A 9,908-nucleotide genomic window follows, 5' to 3' on the forward strand; every position below is an offset into this window, starting at 1 on the left:
CCCTGTGCAGTTCCTGTGACCACAAGCTTCTCTGATCTGTGCCTGTCCTTTTATGCACACAAGAGGCATGTGAGCTCGCATGTAAGCCTCGCCCGTTTGGCCCTGCCCCTCACACTAGCGATGTGCACCGTTTTCCCGCCTGGCCTTTACCCACACAATCCGCAAAATCCGTGTGGGGACAACGTACCTTGGGGATACCTGCAATATCAATGTTAGGGGGGTGCGCCCGGCCCGGCCTCCTTGACCTCTGAGGGCCTCGGAGGGCCCGCCCTCTGCCCGGGCTTAGCCCGGCGTGCACTCGCGCGCGTCCCGCGAGGCGGGAAAGGTCTGCTCATTATATCCGCTCCGGTGTCAAAGGGGAGGGGCTTAAGGTCCGCCGGTCACTTGTGGAGCGTGAAGTCCTCAGGCTGCTTGCCCCCACTGGCCCACACACACAGGAAGCTGAACGAAGCGTCTCCCGCAAAGCGGGAGACGCGAGCCGCAATTAAAGCCCCCGGTGTCAGAGGGGAGGGGCTCATGGTCCGCCGGTCACTTGTGGGGCGTGAAGTCCTCAGGCTGCTTGCCCCCGCTGGCCCACACACACAGGAAGCTGAACGAAGCGTCTCCCGCAAAGCGGGAGCCGCGAGCCGCAATTAAAGCCCCCGGTGTCAGAGGGGAGGGGCTCAAGGTCCGATGGTCACTTGTGGGGCGTGAAGTCCTCAGGCTGCTTGCCCCCGCTGGCTCAAACACACAGGAAGCTGAACGAAGCGTCTCCCCTTACACAAGTGAGCGAGCGAAAGGAAGGGTGTGCATGTGCATTGCTTCCATGACTGAGAGGTTGGGTGTGTTCTGTTCTGGGTTGTCTACTTGTTGGGTATCTGGGGTGAGGGTTTGGAGAGCTAATAGTTATAAGACACTACTATAACTAGTCGGGCAGGGGACTTCTGATTGAGGTGTGTGAGGAAGGTCCAACCTCCCATCACCAACATCCTATTTTCTTGTGCAAAGTTCTGTATGTGCAAAATCCCCACAACAGTATTAGTATGTCCTATCATATCAAAATAGTAATAAATCTGGTTGGGCATTTGTTGGTGTGAATTGTCAAAGCCTCAAGATTAACAAAGACTCAAGATCAATAAGACTAGAAGTAGTAGAAGAGGACGACCCAAAGGACTGGACTCAATGGCTAGAGCTACTAGTTTTATTTAAAACCTTTTAAATAAAGAGTGGCCAACTGGGCAAGCTTAGCTACTACAGTACCGACAGACTAATAGTAGTAGTATTAGTACAGAGAATCATTATAGCAGAGGCAGGGATAACAAGATTTTCGAAACAGTACAGATCAAAGGATAATTGTTGGTAAAAAATAGCATTTGGAAACGGAAATAATAGTTCGGGAAAAATATGGTGCAGTAAAAGTTATGCAATAAAAATTATAATTAAAAACAAGAAGACTTACTAGGGCCAGCAGAAGAGCCCGCGTTGGTGTCCTCCTCCTGTTGATGGTGTTCTCCCGCCAACTGCGCCCCTGTCTGCCTGCCCCTGGGTGCTGAACAGGAAAGATATAAGAAAGAGACAAACATGGATGAATGGTGTCAATCAAATAAAATATTTTTAAAGAATGGTCGAAACCTATGTAAACAACAATTGCAATAACTAAATTGACTGATCTCATCTGGTCTCATCTGGTCAACAAGTAGTATTGGGGGATCCGCGGATCGACTTCTTACTATTTATCAACACTAATCCACTCTTCCTTTCTGATTCCAGAATACTAACTAAGCCCAAGTAAGCTGTACCACCTGAACTAGCCCACCTATTCCAGGCATGCCAATTGTACATTAAAGTATGCATTTCCACTTCTTTTAGTCCTCAACAATGCATATGGTCAAATGGAGGACACATGACTACATTTTTGTATACACCAAATTTTTGGTTGATTGATTGATGCTGATGTTCTGCTAGTGCTGCTAAGCCTATTACCACTCATTGAACAAAGTAGAAAAGGTTCCAATAAAGGCTGGGGTACTAGCAGCACAAGATGTAACAGAGGGGGCATCACGCATACCACTAAAAAATTACAAACTCATACAAAGTAACTAAACCTAAGTATCAATCCACCCCTATCTCTTAGTGACAGGACAAAGTAAGGACTAGAGTCACTATAGCATTACGTTACTTAATTTCTCTAAAATAAACTCTTACATAGTCACGCTAAGCGAGCGCAAACGCAAAGTTGCCAACAAGTAAGATTAGTAGCGCAGAAGAGCACCTGGGTCATAACAATCACAGAAGACTTTTAAACGTAATTTACCTGTAATGTAAGCAGCAGCATTCTAGCTGGTTGGGAAAAAAAAGATATTCGCAATATATAACACAAAGCAGAAGAACACACACAAAGTAGTAGTAATTAAATATTTCCTCACCCGGGACCTCCACTCCTAGCAGGTCAAGCAGGTCCTGCTCCCGGTCCAGGATGTCAGACCACCGGTGCGTCAGATGGGCCTGGGTGCGCCAAACCCCAGTGCAGCGGAACACTGCCCGGCGCACCTTCCCCCACCGCTGCCGATTCTCCCGAAGCCCGTACCCGGACCCAGGCCTGCCACCTGCTGCCAGGGTTGAGGGGAGGTGGCGCTGCACAAAGAAAATGAGTGAAGCCAACTCCACCTCCCCAAAGAAGGCCCATGCCTGCACCCCTGTGGGCGCCGCCTTCCGCAGGGAAGGCGGTCGCGGCTCTAGCTGCAGCGAGCTCTACCCTTTGACATGGTTCTGGGGAGAGTCAGACAGGGCGGGAAAGAAGGCAATACAATTTAAGAAGTAAGTAAAAGAAATGAAAATAGCAGGTAATAGAAAAAGAATGAAAAAGTAGCTAAAAAACACAAAAAAAGTGGACAAAAACAAAAAAATAGAAGCAGGAAAATAGTCTGAATAACATTAAGTAAAAAAGATCAAAAAAAAGTTTCTAGAAAGTAAGGATTGAAAAGATAAAGGGAGGATTCAAAAGCAGGCCCCAGAACCATATCATAGAGTGAAAAACAAGATTGCCGCGCCCATTGAGATCACGTGCACAAGTTTGTGAGATATTTTCTCCCCGAGCACGCAAAAAGCAGAGCGAACGCGTAAAAGCTTTCCCGAACAGGAAATATGTAAAGCGAACGGGTGCGAGCATGCATTGCGCGACCCGGAACAGGAAGTAAGCTGCGCCCATGAGTGACCACATGGGTAAGTTAGCGAGACATTTTTCAATGCGATCACGCAGAAAAATACGCGAACGGGTGGGAAAAAAACTTTTGCGTCTTCGCGATATTTCCGTGTGATCGTGGAGATTTTTAACATTTTCGCGAAAGTTTGCAAAAGTGCATTTCGCAAATTCCGTCCACCCCTACATATCATCTTCAAAAGCATACACGTATGTTTGTAATACCTGATAGGCCTAGCTCTCAAAAATGTTTCACTCCTGTATGGCATAGTCCTAGCCAATATAAAAAAATATTTTTAAAAAGGTGGTAGTATCTTTTATGTACAATGGTAGGCTCTGAACTATTGGTCTAATAAATGGTCTAAACATTTTGACATGCTTTCATATAGGCCTTCGTGGGTTGTAGCAGTGGTTACAGTCATGTGTTTAAAATGTATGTGTTAACCGTAATCAAACGGGGGAACATGCCTGAGCTTGTATACAGTCTGGGCAGCCCTCTTCCATTCTCATGTTTTTTTAAACTTTGTTTAATTTAAGTTACTTCAGACATGTTTATGGATGACAAATTATGCAAACTTATACCTTGGATTGAGGATGCATTTACCATAATGAGCACGCCAGCTTTTCTGTTTTTTCATACAAGGTACGTGGGTTATACATGAAGGCCAACTGTCCTTCTAAAATCTAACCAATAATGTTTTTTAACACAGACCTGACCCAAGGTCTCATATCGGAAGTTGGTAAAATATATGACTTTTTGGTGATTCAATGTATCTCTAAGTGTACCTTTGGAGCTCTCTTTTTGGCTATGCTGTCATCTGTACATTGGAATGCTAATGATTGATCTCAATTTCTCTTTTACCACGATTCTCACTTGTGGAGATTTTGAATCAAATACAGTCAGCTTCTCTTTTCACTTATAGCATCTCCTATTTTTTATTTTAGTTTATTCAGAATGCTTCCGCATTTACCTTGGAAGCCAGACCATTATACTGATCAGATAAATTTGTAGTCTAGTCTATCTTAACAAGCACAATAATTTCATTATTAGGAATTTTTTGAGATCACTATTATGTATTTCCCATATGGGTTTTAACTAACAGTCTTCTTTGGAAATGTAGCCATATATTACAAAAGTGCAAATGAGAAAATTGTTGGTGACCCATTATGAAGCATTGACTCATAGTCACAAGTTTTTTACTTTATTTTCACAGCAGTTCTTTAAAATTACTTTCAAGTAGATGATACTCTACTAAGATTTCTAATGTCTGTTGGAGGGTGTATTTTGCTCTTTATTACTTATAAAGCTGATACTATCGAGCTTTCCAGCGATTTATGATGATGTACTTTAACCTAATGGAGGCACTTCTTCCATTACATTGCCGTTTTTATACTCAAGAGTCGAAGTCCCAAGTTGGGACTAATTTCTACTGTTGCTGCAACTCCCCTTTCAAATTAGGTTGCTCTGAACTATATAAGGGCCTGTACATTTATGTTTGAGGTATCCACAAATACTCTTACTTGTAATTGCATGTTTTATCGCTTATCTACTAGTGCCTGGTGGTTTCAATCTCTTTGCCTATTTGGTCTTAGATATAATCACAATGGGGTAGGTTCAAATATCTAAACCTTTAAGCACGAGTTTTTAAATTCAAGCACTGCACTATTTTTATTTTTTAGTCTTCCATACATTTGGGTGTCTGCATCTATATCTTGGAACATGGTCAAGATCTGGCTATGTCTCTATCAAACACTTTATCCAGGGTTAAAATTTTCATGAATCCCCTCGCCCCTCCTTTTCTTAGCTGTTTGTAACAACACCTGTTTGAAATGGTTGATATCCGGAAAACAATCTATTTTCTACAAACTTCACAATGTTTAGTGTTGTATTGCATATCTCTATTAACAGCCTTGAAAAAGTCTCCTACTCGACGAAACACGTGTCGGCTGTCTGCATCTACGCTACAACTGTGCGTCAACAATTTCAAGAATTTTGGCATATATTTGTATTTGGGCAGTAACATCTTGTCCATTGTGTTTTTTCTTGGCGCTGTATTTATGATTAAATCTAAGTGACAACAGGGTCAATTTAAACAAAAAAACAATTTGATGCTGTGCTCTGTACTATAGTTCTTTTATTTCAAGTGTATAAGGAGGATTCTTTTTCCTATACAGGGTAACACTGGTTAGGTGGCACAGTATTTACATCGAGCACACATAAACCTAATAATCTAACATATTGCAAACATTTTGGAGGTGCTGACCTTCTCTTTATTACCACTGTCACTTGGTTATAGTGCTAATATTTACCTGTTTCTGTATTTTTATGTTATTTTTGACTGCCTAATTTACTAAAACACCGATGGTCATCACAGGATGAGTGCCTATTTATCAGCTAAATAAATATGGAAATTTATGATTTTACAACTGATTTTATTTACAAAACACAAAAGGATTACTGATAAGATGGCTATGTTCCAAAAATAAATACCATAAAACCGGGAACAGTTAGGTTTAGAATTTACATACACAAAACCATAGAAATACAGCATTTATAGTTAGAGTTCTCATGAAACTATAACTTGCGCCCCCACCATGCTCTATTTTCTCATCAATCATTTTACTGTATACGTTTCAGTTATAATAATAATTATTTCATAGAAGATGTCATCAGTGATGTGATCTGTGGGGTAATAAGTAGTGCATAGCTGCTATTTGACAGTTTTTCAGAAATTAAGGTTGAAAGTTTGTAGCATTCTGGAAAGTTGGGCTTGTGGGATGCTCACATGTTACTTGCAGGCATGCTAAATAACAAAAAAATAGAGCAATTCCATTGTTCAAATTGGCTTTCTTTCCCATCAGCCATGGGAGTGCTGCTCCTGTGGGAGCGCATGCTCTGATTGGCTGATAGCAACAATTCAGGACCCTCATCCTGGAAACCATATAACAAATAAGGTACACGGTGTCAGGGTAGGTATGCCCTCACCCACTAGTCTTTGTAGGAGGGGTCCCTGAGGCACTCCCTCAGGTCAAAGTAAATAAACAATTATGGGATGCCTCATTCCTGTGAGAGTGTTGTGGGTGTCCAGGGACTGAATTAGCTCCCACAAGTGTCTGACAGGCTTACCTACATATTACTGAGATGTTCAGAGGTCTTTGCGGACAGGCCAGTCTCTCACCAAACCCTACTACACATAACCTTTGCCCTGGACAATGTTTTCTACAGAGAGGCCATTCTCTTGGTACACCTTAGTCTGCACAGCCTTCCCTCTGTATAGCAGTATCATTGGAGAGGCCGGTCCCTCAAAACTTTATACTACGCTCAGTCTCTGCCCTTCATTGAGTCTCCATGGAAGGCCAGTCAGTCAGTCAGTCAGTCAGTCAAAATTCTTTAGTCGGTACTTACAAAGATACCATTAAAGTGCATAGAGAATACATACATACAGTTTTAAAAGCACAGTTAAAAAGCATTTAAAAAAAAAAAAAATTTAAAGAAAATTTTTAGTTAAAAAAAGAGATTCATATATAAAAAAACAGTACGTCATCATAAGTCAGTGGGGGTTTCAGACTACGTTCAAGTGGAGTATACGGTTGTTTCCCTGGTGTTCCTCAATCTCATAGCAACTTTAATGAAGCTTATAACGCTTAGCAGAGTATGTGGATCTGATGCTTTTTGCAGAAATAGAAGGGCTGCTTTGGCCTGCTTCAGTTTTTGGTTTTTCAGGATCCTAACTAAAAACTTCTTTCTTGGCTCTGAGTAGAGAGGGCATAATAAAACAAAGTGAAGGGTGTCCTGCGGAGACCTAGAGTCGCAGCCGCAGGAACCCTTCGCCTCTACAGTAGATGTGAAACCTGCAGGAACTGCCAATAGATGGTGTAGTAAATTCAAGCGGAACCTGGTCATATAAAATCTTTCCTGCGCATTATACAGTACCGCTAGGTATGATTCCATTTTGAAGTTTGTAGATACCACTGACCCATGTGCCACCACCGAGGGTTTTTTGTTTTCAGTGATCGCCCTCCTTGCTGTTGACCATGCATTGAATGAGTTTTTAAGCAGTGTTTTATTCTGTGCGGTCATCTGCTCTGGGTCAGTGAACAGATCTTTACAGCCAATACAATCCAAGGTGTCCTTTACGTATTTTAGCCATGTGATTTGTTCCCATTTGTCCCGGCTTAGGCAATCCGTAATAATCTGTCTGCTAAAGCAGGCCTCTGGGTTTGTCCATATCCTGATCCAGGCCATAAGTGGTCGAATCTTAATTTTGTCCTCGATATAGGGTTCTCCCAGTTCCAAGTGGGTTATGTGTGCGGTGGTGCTCTGAGGGACCTTGAGTAATCTTTTAAAGAATTTATTTTCCTCAGCTTGTATCTGCTGTATGTGGTTAATTTTGCAGCCCCACACTTCAGCTCCATATGCCGCTTTAGCGCAGGATACAGCTTTGTATAGGTTTAATATCTGTTCCGGTGACCACCTGCCTAGCCTCCTTCCGAATGCCATTATAGCACCCGTTGAGGCCACCAATTTGGATGCATGTTTTTCCGCCAGATTTTTTAATTCTAATTTCTCATCAAAGAGGACACCAAGGTAGGAAAATGTCTTAACTGTTCCCAGCTTGTGGCTACCTATGCTGTACGAGAAGTTGTTTTTTTGGATTCCGGCCTGTGGTCATAACAAAAGATTTTTTCAGGTTTGCTGAAAGGTCCAAAGAATTCATAAAATTTACAAACCCATCAATTAATTTTTGTAGTCCCAGTGGCGTACGGGCTAGCAGCACAGCGTCGTCCGCATAAAGGAGGACGGGTACCGGACGCTGGCCGATCTTAGGGCAATCCACTTCCAATTCCTTGAGTTCTTTGTCCAGGTTATTTATGTACAAAGAGAATAAAAAAGGCGCTAAAATGCAGCCCTGCCGCACTCCACTTGTGCAGGGAAACGGTTCAGTCTTCATCCCTTCGTTATTGTAACGGACTGTAGCCGTAGTCTCCCAGTGTAGAGCCTTTAAGATGTCTACTACTTCATGATCCACCCCCATGGAGATCATCAGGGCCCATGATTTCTGTCTGTTGACGCGATCAAAGGCCGCTGAGAGATCCATAAAACCCATATAAATAGTCCCCTTGGCTGCGATGGTGTATTTAGCGGTAAGGAGATATAGGTTTAAGCATTGGTCTGTTGTGGATCTCCCTTCTCTGAATCCGTACTGTACATCAGTTAAAATATGATGGTCCTCTGCCCAGGATTGCAGACGATTTAAAATAACACGTCCCAAAACTTTTGCCGTAACATCGTTCAGAGAGATTGGGCGATAACATTGGGGGTCGTCCCGACTGCCCTTTTTGTAGATGGGGACAATGGTTGAGGAGGACCAGGAGCGGGGCAGTCCTGCCACTACTGCCTCGTTCAAGACCCTGGTGAGAACGGGTGCCCACAATTCAAAGTTGCTCAGGTAGAGATCGGGGAGGATGCCGTCGGGGCCGGGAGCTTTATTTTTTGACAGCCCTTGAATGGCTGATTTTGTTTCTTTTAAAGAGAACATTAGACCTGTAGGTGTTGGTGGTTTTGTCCCTTTTTCTTGTGGTGTGGCCCCAGTGTGATTATAGAGACCACAAAAGTGATTGCGCCATTGCTCAGGGAGAATGGTGTTTATTATGTCCGGCCCTTTTGGGTCTTTAAAACATGGGTCATTTATGGTTCTCCAGAAAGCCGACATATCGCCTCGCTCTGCTGCTTCCCTTAAATCCTCCCATGCTTGATGTTGCAGGGATTTTTTACGTATTTTCAGAGCTTTTTTATAAATGGCTCTCTTCCCTGCAATCTTGGCTTTATCTTTCGGTTGTTCCATGAGGCTTTTTTTTAGGTCTTTCAATGCCTTGGTGCAATCGTGGTCAAACCAACGTGGGATCAGGGGCTGTTTTGGTCCTGTTCGGGGTAAGGATTTCAGTAGGTTCTCTACAAGTTTAGCAATTTCTTCAAATGCTCTAACTACAGTTGGACCGGTCACATTTTCATCCAGACATATCTTTAGTTGTTCTTGTCCCTTAATCACAAGGTCAAGATAGAATTTATCTCCATCTATCTTGGCCCATTTAAGCCTTCTCCCCTGTGCAGTTACCTGTTCTAAGGCTTCAGGTGCACCCACTCCTTCTCTGAGGTTTATGCATATAAGGTTCATCTTCAGTGGGTTATGGTCACTGAAGGGGCTCAGAGTGATATCAAAGTTTGTGATCCATTTTTTGAGTGTTGGGGACACCATGATAAAGTCTATATAAGAGTGACAGCCTCTTCCTTTGTACGTTGGGTTAGGTTCCTTCTTATTATCTATCTTTATCAGGTCCATTATGGGCGATAAATTATGCCTCTTAGTGAAGTTCTCCATCTCCTTTCCTTCGACGGTGTGCGCAAAGTGGGGCCCCTTTTCCTCCGTGCACCTTGACCAATCCTTATTTATAGGTCTTAGTTTTTCGCAAAGGTGACAATTGAAATCCCCTGCTAAAATCATGTATGGTACACCCTTGGCGTGGTTAGATGAAGATAGGTTTTTGAAATATTCATCCAGTTCTTTCAAGGTTTTATTTTTATTCTGTGTGCCCACCGAGTTATACCAGTTTATCAGGATGATTTTTAGACCTTTGTGTGAAAAGCCGATTGCTTGCATATTTTTGGAGCCACAGTTTAGGTTTGACCAGTGCCCCTGGATGCGAAGGTCCACATATATGATTTATCCAC

At 42.8% G+C, this 9,908-nt stretch overlaps 1 pseudogene; it reads right to left on the reverse strand.

Annotated features, from left to right (window-relative positions):
- LOC147733083 (uncharacterized) overlaps nt 1–9,519 on the reverse strand; it is a 38,853-nt pseudogene extending 29,334 nt beyond the window's left edge.
- Nucleotides 9,520–9,908: the final 389 nt, after the last annotated feature.

The sequence above is a fragment of the Lissotriton vulgaris genome, chromosome 2_1 (genome assembly GCF_964263255.1).
Source record: "Lissotriton vulgaris chromosome 2_1, aLisVul1.2, whole genome shotgun sequence".
In the NCBI taxonomy this organism is placed as follows: domain Eukaryota; kingdom Metazoa; phylum Chordata; class Amphibia; order Caudata; family Salamandridae; genus Lissotriton; species Lissotriton vulgaris.